Source organism: Podarcis tiliguerta (genome assembly GCF_965153285.1).
Source record: "Podarcis tiliguerta genome assembly, chromosome: 3".
Classification (NCBI taxonomy): domain Eukaryota; kingdom Metazoa; phylum Chordata; class Lepidosauria; order Squamata; family Lacertidae; genus Podarcis; species Podarcis tiliguerta.
In genome coordinates, this window is record NC_139536.1 from 74,348,976 (window position 1) to 74,358,902 (window position 9,927).

The 9,927-nt window shown below is 40.9% G+C and overlaps 1 long non-coding RNA gene across 1 annotated transcript in view; it reads right to left on the reverse strand.

The window, feature by feature from the left end:
• The window catches only part of LOC310674409, a 188,631-nt gene that overhangs the window by 86,477 nt on the left and 92,227 nt on the right, over positions 1-9,927 (reverse strand). The window lies entirely within an intron of this gene.

The window sequence follows — 9,927 nt, forward strand, 5'->3', positions numbered from 1 at the left end:
GTTTTGGTAACTAGGTATTTTTCCCTTCAGCTCTGTTGTGGCCATCTTTTTGCCACTGTTAGCTCAGTCCACAAAGAGAGAGATTATCAAACCAAGGATGCCCAAGCAGCTGGAACAAACAAGGTCAACCAGCTCAGACCATCAGCACTAAAAGGAACAGGGATTGCTGCCTTCCCTCCTAGAAACCCACCATTTATTTGCTTTTTTATTGCATATGGTGATAGCAACACAGGTAATCACATTTACATTATGCACACTTTTTGTCTGGAATGTTTCCCTTTTAAAATGTTTCCCTGTGCTCATATTTTTTGGTTTTGTCAAATGTAATATGAATTTATTTGTACTACAATTTTAAAAAGATTTCAAAAGACCTTGCCAAAGCCTGCCTGAGGGCACCTACAACTTATATTCTTGTTACTAGCATGTATGACAATTTGTTATACTTCTCAGTGTTTGGGGGTTTGTTTGATTTTGTTGTTGTTGAAGGCAAAAAAAAACCCCAAACACATTTCTGTAGCATTAAACAGTTCTTATGCACCACTGAGGTAAAAACAGATATCTACTTTGTGTCCATTTTACACTGTCAGCATTATGGTTATAAACAGTATCTCATAAGTGCATAATGCAGATAAATGTAGGAAGGACTGGTCTGTATGAATATTTTTAGAGATTAATGTGAGGTGACTTGAATGTATTTTTGGTTGTAAGGAATTTGTAGTTCAGAGATGGAGCACATGTTTTCCAGATATAATGTCTGAAGTAGCAGCTCCACAATTTCCAGTAACAGGCTGCAATCATAAACAAACTGACACACTGAAGTCAGTGTAACACACTTTTCTGTAGACATACATAGCTATTAGTAGTAGTAGTCCTATTTGGGTGTTTGAATAAATACATGAGAGATTATTTATTGTATATTATTATTTATCAAATTTGCAGGCAAATTTTCTATTCCCATTGGTCTTGGGGCGGTTCACAGCATAAAATCACAACATAAAAATCAGAAAATACATAATAAAAACAAGAGCAACCCAATAATCCCCTCTTCCATAACACATTTTAAAAGGGCATGGGATGGCAATCAAATCAACCAAAGGCCTGGTTAAAAAGGAACATTTTTGCCTGGCACCTAAAGGTGTATAATGAATGCGCCAGGCGAACCTCCCCGGGGAGAGCATTCTATAAGTGGGGAGCCACTGCAGAGAAGGCCCGTTCTCGTGTTGCCACCCTCCAGAGCTCTCGAGGAGGAGGCATGTGAAGAAGGGCCTCAGCGGATGATCTCAGTCCTGTATACCTGAAGGAGCGTCTCCAACCCCATCATTCTGCCCAGACACTGAGATCCGGCATCGAAGGCCTTCTGGCAGTTCCCTCACTGTGAGAAGTGAGGTTACAGGGAACCAGACAGAGGGCCTTCTTGGTAGTGGCTCCCACCCTGTGGAACGCCCTCCCATCAGATGTCAAGGAAATAAGCAGCTATCCTATCTTTAAAAGACATCTGAAGGCAGCCCTGTTTAGGGAGGTTTTCAATATTTAATGCTGTATTGTTTTTAACAGTCGATTGGAGGCCGCCCAGAGTGGCTGAGGAAACTGAGGCAGATGGGCGGGGTATAAATTATTATTATTATTATTATTATTATTATTATTATTATTATTATTATCATCATCATCATCATCATCATCTCAGGGTCTGGGAAGGTTCATGTGGAGACAGGCGGTCCTGGAGGCATTGCGCTCCTGCACCCCAATGGGAAATGGACAGGCATGGCGGCCCCACCTCTCACAGCTCCAGGGTCTGCTTCAGACTAGATTCGGAGTTCTAGGGCCGGCTGGAGGCTGCATGGGAAAGCAGCAGCTGTTGCGCTACCTCATCTGTTAGCTGTTAGGCAAGGAGGCCAAGCAGCCAGAAAACAGCCCCGCTGTGCTTCCAGTCTCTTTGGGGCTTCCTCCGCCCTCACTGCCGTCCTCTTGGGGTTTCAGGGAGGGTCTCCTCACGAGCCACAGGGATTCTCCAGTTTTCTCCTGCTATTTCCTGGTATGTATCTGTTTATTTTATTATTTCCTGGCACCGCACATATACAGTGGGGGAGGGCACCTCTACTTGAATGTCTGAATACCTGCTAAGAACTACAAGTGCCATATTATTGACTTCACCCCTTTTTCTTCTACAAGTGAGCAGGAGTTTCCAGGATTTTCCTTCCCACGACCAGGTCTGTTCCCTCAAACGTTAAGGTCTCTTAAGTTAAGGTCTGTTAAACTGCATCAATAGTTTAGTTGATTGAATATATATATATATATATATATATATATATATATATATATTCGTTTTTTGTAGAAGAATAATCTGTGAATTGATTGGATTTTTCTTCCTCCTTTTCACTTGGTTTCTCTACTTTATATACATATATTGTGTACGCGGGAGACATGTAAAATCTAAACCTTTCCATTTAGATCAAATGCCAATAAATCCCAGAGTAGATCTGACTCTAAAGACAGCAGTCAGACTTGTTCTCTTGAAGGCTTAAGAGATATCTTTTGCTTGACACTAATAAGCTGGAACAACCTCAGCATACAAATAAACAAATAGGACTTCCTGATAATAATAATAAAAAACCCAGCAGAAGACACAACGAATTAAACTGAGAATAAAAGCAGATTCTTTGGATACAGAAATGACTAATTATATGGGAAAAGTACAAAAAGGATAGCATAAGAAAACAGAAATAAATAAATAGGAAAGGCAACAACTGGTTCAATGAGAGCCTGGAGACTGAGCTGCAACCTGACCATGTGCCACATTTGAAAGGTTCTCCACTATTGTTAAATGAAGTATGGTAGCAGTGTAGCCTCCTTCCACTTGACTACCCCCAGGTTATGTGATGGGAGGAGAAAGTGTGAGCAAGGCCTCTTTCTGGGTCTAAAACTATAAGGCAGGGGTGGCTGCCCCTTTTCAGTCTGATGGTCACATTGTTTTCCTGAGACCCCTCTGAGGGCTCCACAGCAGCAGCCATTAGTATGTGCAGCACAACAGTGGCCACCCTACTCTCACATATGCACATGCACAGACACACAATATTGGTCGGGTGGGGATTTGAGCCCATGGCCTCAAATGGCAATCTCAGACAATTTTCTATGAGCAAATACAATTTTCTCTACATCCTCTGTATAAAGCTTATGCCGGATATTTCACCATACAACACCAACAGAGCCCCAATGAAGTCAGTATTTATTTATTAAATAAATAAATAAATAAATAAATAAATAAATAAATAATAAAGCATGCTATGGCATCGACCAAATTTTCAGGGGTGTGTGAGGAGCACAGGAAATCATTGCATCTGGGGATTGCTCAGATGCACCCTTGCCACAGTTATGCTAGTGGTTAATGTTTCTTTCAAAGATTATGTAACATTAGAGCAATTCAGCATGTCAGAGAGGTTGTTCAGATTATTTCCCCTACACTTCTCTTTTATAGTCCCTGTTGTAAAAGGAATAATTAACTGAAATCCAATTAGTGCAGATTTAGAACACCTGTTGCCACAATCCTTTGAATAACTTTTTCATATTTTTGTTTTTTTTCCTGACTCTTTGTTTTAAGATGAGATACATATCCCTATCCAGTTGCTCTTAGGAATATACATATTTGCATCTACAGGGAGCAGAAATCCCATTGTAAGAGACTTAAAAGACCAAATGAGTTTGGTGTATAAACAGACTGCAGGTAGCAGCAAACGGGGAGAATTACATTCCTTCAGAAAATCTAAAACAGCTTCACACAATAATAATTTTGCTTAACGTTTCTTCCCCTTTCAACAATGAGTGCTTCAATTTCCAGCTTAATTTATTAAATCTTTCTCTGATATTACAATTTAAGGGTACTTTAGGCACAGGAGTAATATATAGAAACAGTTCCTTTTCCCAGCAGAAACTCATATAGTTCTCATTTTATACAAATGTGTGGCATCTTTTGACCAGGAATGAATTTTGAAAGGTGCAATGGGAATTGGAGCAACTGAAAAACCTGAAGTGGTTTACTTTAGGAAGGTAAATTGTGCAAACCTACTGAATATATTGAAGAGTGCAGATGGTATGGGTATGTATCTGCACTTCTTATCCCATGATGCATTAAGGGCCATTCACTTGCTTCCAAACATCATTTGACAGGTGAGAACCTATTTACGGTTTAGGTGGCAAAGAAAGCATACTTCACCACTGCATTTCTTCAATGCCATCCATCTGAGTGTTCATTCATTCATTCATTTTGGTCAGGGGCATCCTAATTATTGACCTAGGGAAGCATACCTTGGAACTTTCACAGAGGTACACAATGAATTAGCTGTACATTTCACAAAGTCACTCTGATTTGTACCAACTGGCATACCATAGATATTACAGAGTCACAGATGGTTGGGACTAGTGCTTCATCTGGTCAAATGGTTACAGATACCTTTCAGCTGATGATACACGTCAGATATGACCTTACCTAGAAAGAATAGGCATGACTACAGTTATTTATCCATGGTTTAGTGACATCCAGATTAGAAAATTTAGGGTTGCCTTTCAAAAACATTGACTAGTACAAACTATGTCCAGTTGTAGTAACCAGGCAAGCAGAACACATCTTCCACCAGTAAAAGGTAAAGGTAAAGGACTCCTGGATGGTTAAGTCCAGTCAAAGGCAACTATGGGGTTGCAGTGCTCATCTTGCTTTCAGGACGAGGGAGCTGGCGTTTGTCCACAGTCAGTTTTCTGGGTCATGTGGCCAGCATGACTAAACCCCTTCTGGAACAACGGAACATTGTGATGAGTGCCAGAGCACACGGAAACGTCATTTACCTTCCTCTCACAACAGTACCTATTTATCTACTTGCACTGGCATGATTTCAAACTGCTAGGTTGGCAGGAGCTGGGACAGAGCAACAGTAGAACACTACATTGTGGGGATTCAAACCACCAGCCTTCTGATCAGCAAGCCCAAGAGGCTCAGTGGTTTAGACCACAGCGCCATTGTACCAGTGGTTACCACAAAGGTCACTTAAAAGCCCAGAAAGGTCACTTAAAGAATCCTACATCTGTATAAGCCTGTCTGCACATTAAGATCTGTACCTGAATCATTGTTGATATGCCCACAAGGAAAGGGAGGGAGGCTGGTATGTACGCAAGCCAGGGATTTTTTGACAGTGACCCACAACTTTGGATCCACAACCATGGATATTTTCAAATAGAATTGAAAATCCTACCTTTTTACTTTGGCTTGCAGAAACTAGTAAAGGCTGGGGATCTGATTATATGGTCTTGATGGCTCTATTATGCACTACTTTTGGTGTTGGGTTGCTAGTTTTATTAATGTTTGGCTGTTTCACTGAATTGCTTTAAAAATATTATCTATGGTATTCTATTGTCATATTGTATGTGGATCACCTTGGGAATGATTTTGAAAGGGAGCATAGAAATATGTTAACTAACTGAATAGCTTAGCAGAAACAATAATGGGAGAAATGCATGATAAAATAATGAAAAAGAATTATTGTGATAATCTAGAAATGTACTGCCTGGGTTTATAGTGATGACGTCCCCAAATTGATATTACAGCGAGAGTCATTTACAATGCACTCCCTCCATGTCATTTTAGAAATGCCTACCAACTGCAGCTGGCCTGGATCATTTCCAGGTCAGTGTGAAAGCAATAGGAACTCTGATCATGTTGCCTTCTGGCTGACCTAGAAACTGTCACAGTTTCACAATGGCCCACACAGTGTTCCCAGGAGTAGGGCAGGACCAGGGAAATGGCAGCGACTGTTTGGAAGAGCAGCACAAAAATGTTCAGGGAATGAATGTCTGCTGGCAGTAAGTACAACCAGCTGGCAGATGGATTGATCTAAAGGATAACATGATAACAACCAAGCCTGTTGTTGTTGTTGTTGATGATGATGATGTTTCATGGCAAAGTAAGAGTTGAGCACAGAATTCCTGTTGTAATTAATGACTCCAACATTAGCAGTATAAGATATGTGCGAATAAAAATAACCAAATTAAGAAGGGTGAAATATTGTCAATTTGCTAAGGTAAAAGGAGAAGTTCACAGTAAAGATTTTCATAAAACCTTTTTAACACCATTAGCATCAGCTAAAGTGGAAGGGTGTACATAGAAACAATGGGATCTGTTTTTAAGAACAAGAAAAGGCAGTGACATATGTTCTGTGGAGTTCTAAATACCCTTGTCTGCAATTTGCTCTCATCCCAAACAAATCTTTATACGAATTCAGTCTCAGTTCAACATCTGCAGGTGCAAAACCCAAATCAGCGACTGAAAAGGGGGCAGGTGCTGAAAGGATTGTAGTCTAGACTCGTCTTTTTAAATCCATTTAGTGCCATTAACCATGACTGGGTGCAATAATTCTGCATACATCAGCACTGTGATCACCTCCCTTTTTTTGCTAACTAGGAGATCTGTATATTTATCTGTACAGACAATATGGGGGGGGGGGAGAACATCAGTTACAGCAAACCCAATGCAAGATAAAAAGACTAAGGCTGCAATTCTCTACCTGCTGACCTGGGGCCAAGCACCACTGAACTCTGTACTGCTTATTTCTGACTAGAGACATATAGGATTGTGTAACTATCACAAAATCCCAGATAATCTAATAAAAGAAATTAAGTGTATCTCAGTTCACTGAGTATTATTGCCATACTATATCAAATATATGAATAAATCTACATGGAAATACAGTAAGCAATTTAGAAACAAAGCTTGTTACTGGCATTGTGCTATTTTAGAAGCCCTGAAGACATTATGAGTGTTCACTCCCTTCATAAAATCTACAGAGCACATACTAAGCAATGAATGCTGAAGCAGATCTAGAGAAAGGCAGTCTTGTTTAGAGGAGTGTCCAGAAACAAACATAAAACATCCAAATTTCTTTCGAACAGAGAGTAGCTACCACCAAATACACTTGGGGTAAAGATGGGTAAACAAGTGAAGACCAGGATAGATAGCAAGGGTCTGTGATACCTAAGGAGGTAAGGCTGCACATGCAGGCAGGAGGCAAAGCGATCTGAGGGTATAAAGCCAATTAGTGGATTAAAGGGTAAGAATCTACGTTCTGAATCAGGGGTGGGGGGTGATAATATAGGCAGCTAAGGGAGAGGATTAGAATAAAGAAGTGATAACAATATTCAGTTGAGAGGAAATGCTGTCAAGAGCTGAATGGGAAAAGAGGAGGGGGCAATGGAAACAAAGCCTGTCATTTAATCAAGGCCTGTGGTGGTGAAAGCCTGGCCCAAAAAATAAAAAAATAAAAATGTTTGGTTTGAAGCTCCAACTGTACTCCAGTCATTGTTAGATGAGTAAAAATGTGTATACAGTGGTACCTCGGGTTACATACGCTTCAGGTTACAGACTCCACTAACTCAGAAATAGTACCTTGGGTTAAGAACTTTGCTTCAGGATGAGAACAGAAATCGCATGGCGGCAGCACGGGAGGCCCCATTAGCTAAAGTGGGACTTCTGGTTAAGAACAGTTTCAGGTTAAGAACAGACCTCCGGAATGAATTAAGTACGTAACCAGAGGTACCACTGTATAAAGAAATTGCACTTTGTTCCAAAACAGTCACTACTAACCTAAAATTGAAGTAAAATACTTTATATAATCCTGAACAAAAATAGTAATTAGAAATACCCACTTTTGACAGGAGTGAGCCAGCAGTAACTTTCACGACGTAAGTGAACTCCTTATTAGAAGAAACAGGATCTGCACAGAAGTGTTAGGCCTAATGAGCACAGCAACTCTTCTTTGATAGGTCTTGCCTCTATGAAGGCCCCTGCCTTTCCATAGGTGTCTCGATCTCCTCCTCCCCATGGATTCCCCCCAAGAAATCTGGGACTGCACCAGCATACCTGTATTTGCTCCTCCCACTTCATGCCTCTTCTGGTTCTGGTTCTTTGGCTCCATGACAGGAGCCAAAGACACCTGTGTCTCTTTACCAGCCAGACTCCTCTCTGCCTCTTGGTCTCCCTCCTCTTCTGCTTCCGCCTCTGCTTCTCCTTGTGGACTTCTCTCTGCCACAGACTCTCCCTGCTCACTAAAGCCTATTACCTCTTCAGCTTCTGACACCTCCTCCTCTCAGGCTTCTCCCTCTACTCCGTCTGATCACTCATTGTCATCCCACCAACAATCCCCTAACTCTGAGCCTTCTGCCCTTGGGGGTTCCATCTGGTTCCTCGCACCACTCCTCTGAGTCCAACCATTCCATGACAGACATGAATGTTAGCTGCAGCAATGGAAAAACTTGACAATTTTTTACAGCTTTCATTGTGGCATAAGAACTTACGGACATAAGTTAATAAAAAACTAGCACATAAATTGCATGTCTGCAGAGGGATGGAGGATCCAGAAAGCTTTTATGTCACCTGGTGGGATTTTATTTCTTATGCTTAGTTCTTAGATGTGCAGCATTCTCTATTCACACCATCTTGGGGAAAATTGATGTCGTGATTTATACTTGTGTGTTACTATTTCTTCCTCATTATTTATTGTTTGCCTGCTTGCTTTGTATATGGTGTGATGTAATACTCTGCTACTACACCTTTGGGTTGTGAGTAATGGTCATTATGTTACAAAGAAGCGGAAGAAAAAGAAGAAATGCTTACTCATTGCCAAGGATGCTGAATTTCTTGCCCCCTGGTCCATCCTTATACACTGTTCCTTCCAGCTATTGCCATCCTGGTGTCTTCTAGAAGTTTTGGACTACAACTCCCATCAGCTCCAGCCAGAGCATGTAGTTGTAAGTGTCGAGTTACAATCCAGGGCATTTGAGGGGAACAAGGTTGGAGAAGGTGGTACTATTCTACATCACCTAACAGCTTAGTCCTAAGTATGTTTCATGCAAAGCGTGAGGCAAGCAAGATTAAGCAGCAGGAAAGGACAAAGTTGCTTTCCCTATACCTACCTCTAAGAATTTTCAAGTGGCTTTGGAGCTTTTGCCTTGTAGCAAAGATGCAAGGAGCAGTAAAGGAAGGGGTATCTTGAGAAAAATCCAGCACTGTGGTTGACATTGTCATTGTCATTGGAACAATGCATGGCATTGCCTTGCATCCTACACACATCCATATAAAATGTTGCAAGCATCTTACCAAAGAATACATCCTCTGTGAGTTGCATATAAATACTCAACTAAAAAAAACAACAGGTGGCAGGGCAGGGCAACAGAACCATTTTTTAAAATGCTCCAACTTAAAAATAAACCACACTCCCCACCCCCCAAAAAAACCCTGAAACTATTTGTCTGATATTTGGCAAACTCCAGTCCTTCAGAAGGGCTGTGATGGTTGCAGATTTCATCCAGTGCATTTGTTGGAAACACAGGTAAAGGTTTCTTTGTGCAACAAAGTGACCTTAGAAAGCGAGAGAATTAAATGAAGCAGCATCTGCTCATGAAACAACATAATGAAGCGGCTTCCCAGATGAATCCAAACCACAACTAGTACTACCACAATAACACTTCCTCTTCTCTCCATGCCTCCATCCCTCTGCAAAACTGCACTGTGAAATTTAACTAATATCATAAACCTTGACATACATTTTACCCCCAAAAAACCCCACATTTCATTTGAGGTGAGGTTCAGTGGCTACACAGAGCAGCTCAGGCAGTGATAGTGGAGTTGCCACAAACTCTCATATACAGATGGTGAAAGGAATGTGGGCATACACCACATGGTTTCTAAAACTTTTCATTTCATTTGGCATTATTTATTATTTCAGTTCGTTCATGAAACCAGATAGACAAGATACAAGCTAAAAGGATTTGGGTCTCTCTTTTTTGCTGTTGTTTAAAACAGATCCTAAGGTTGATGTTAGCAGCTTTCAGATCTAAAGCCTTGCGAAGAGTCATGACATACAAAGAGGCGATCCAGTCTACAGGGTTCAT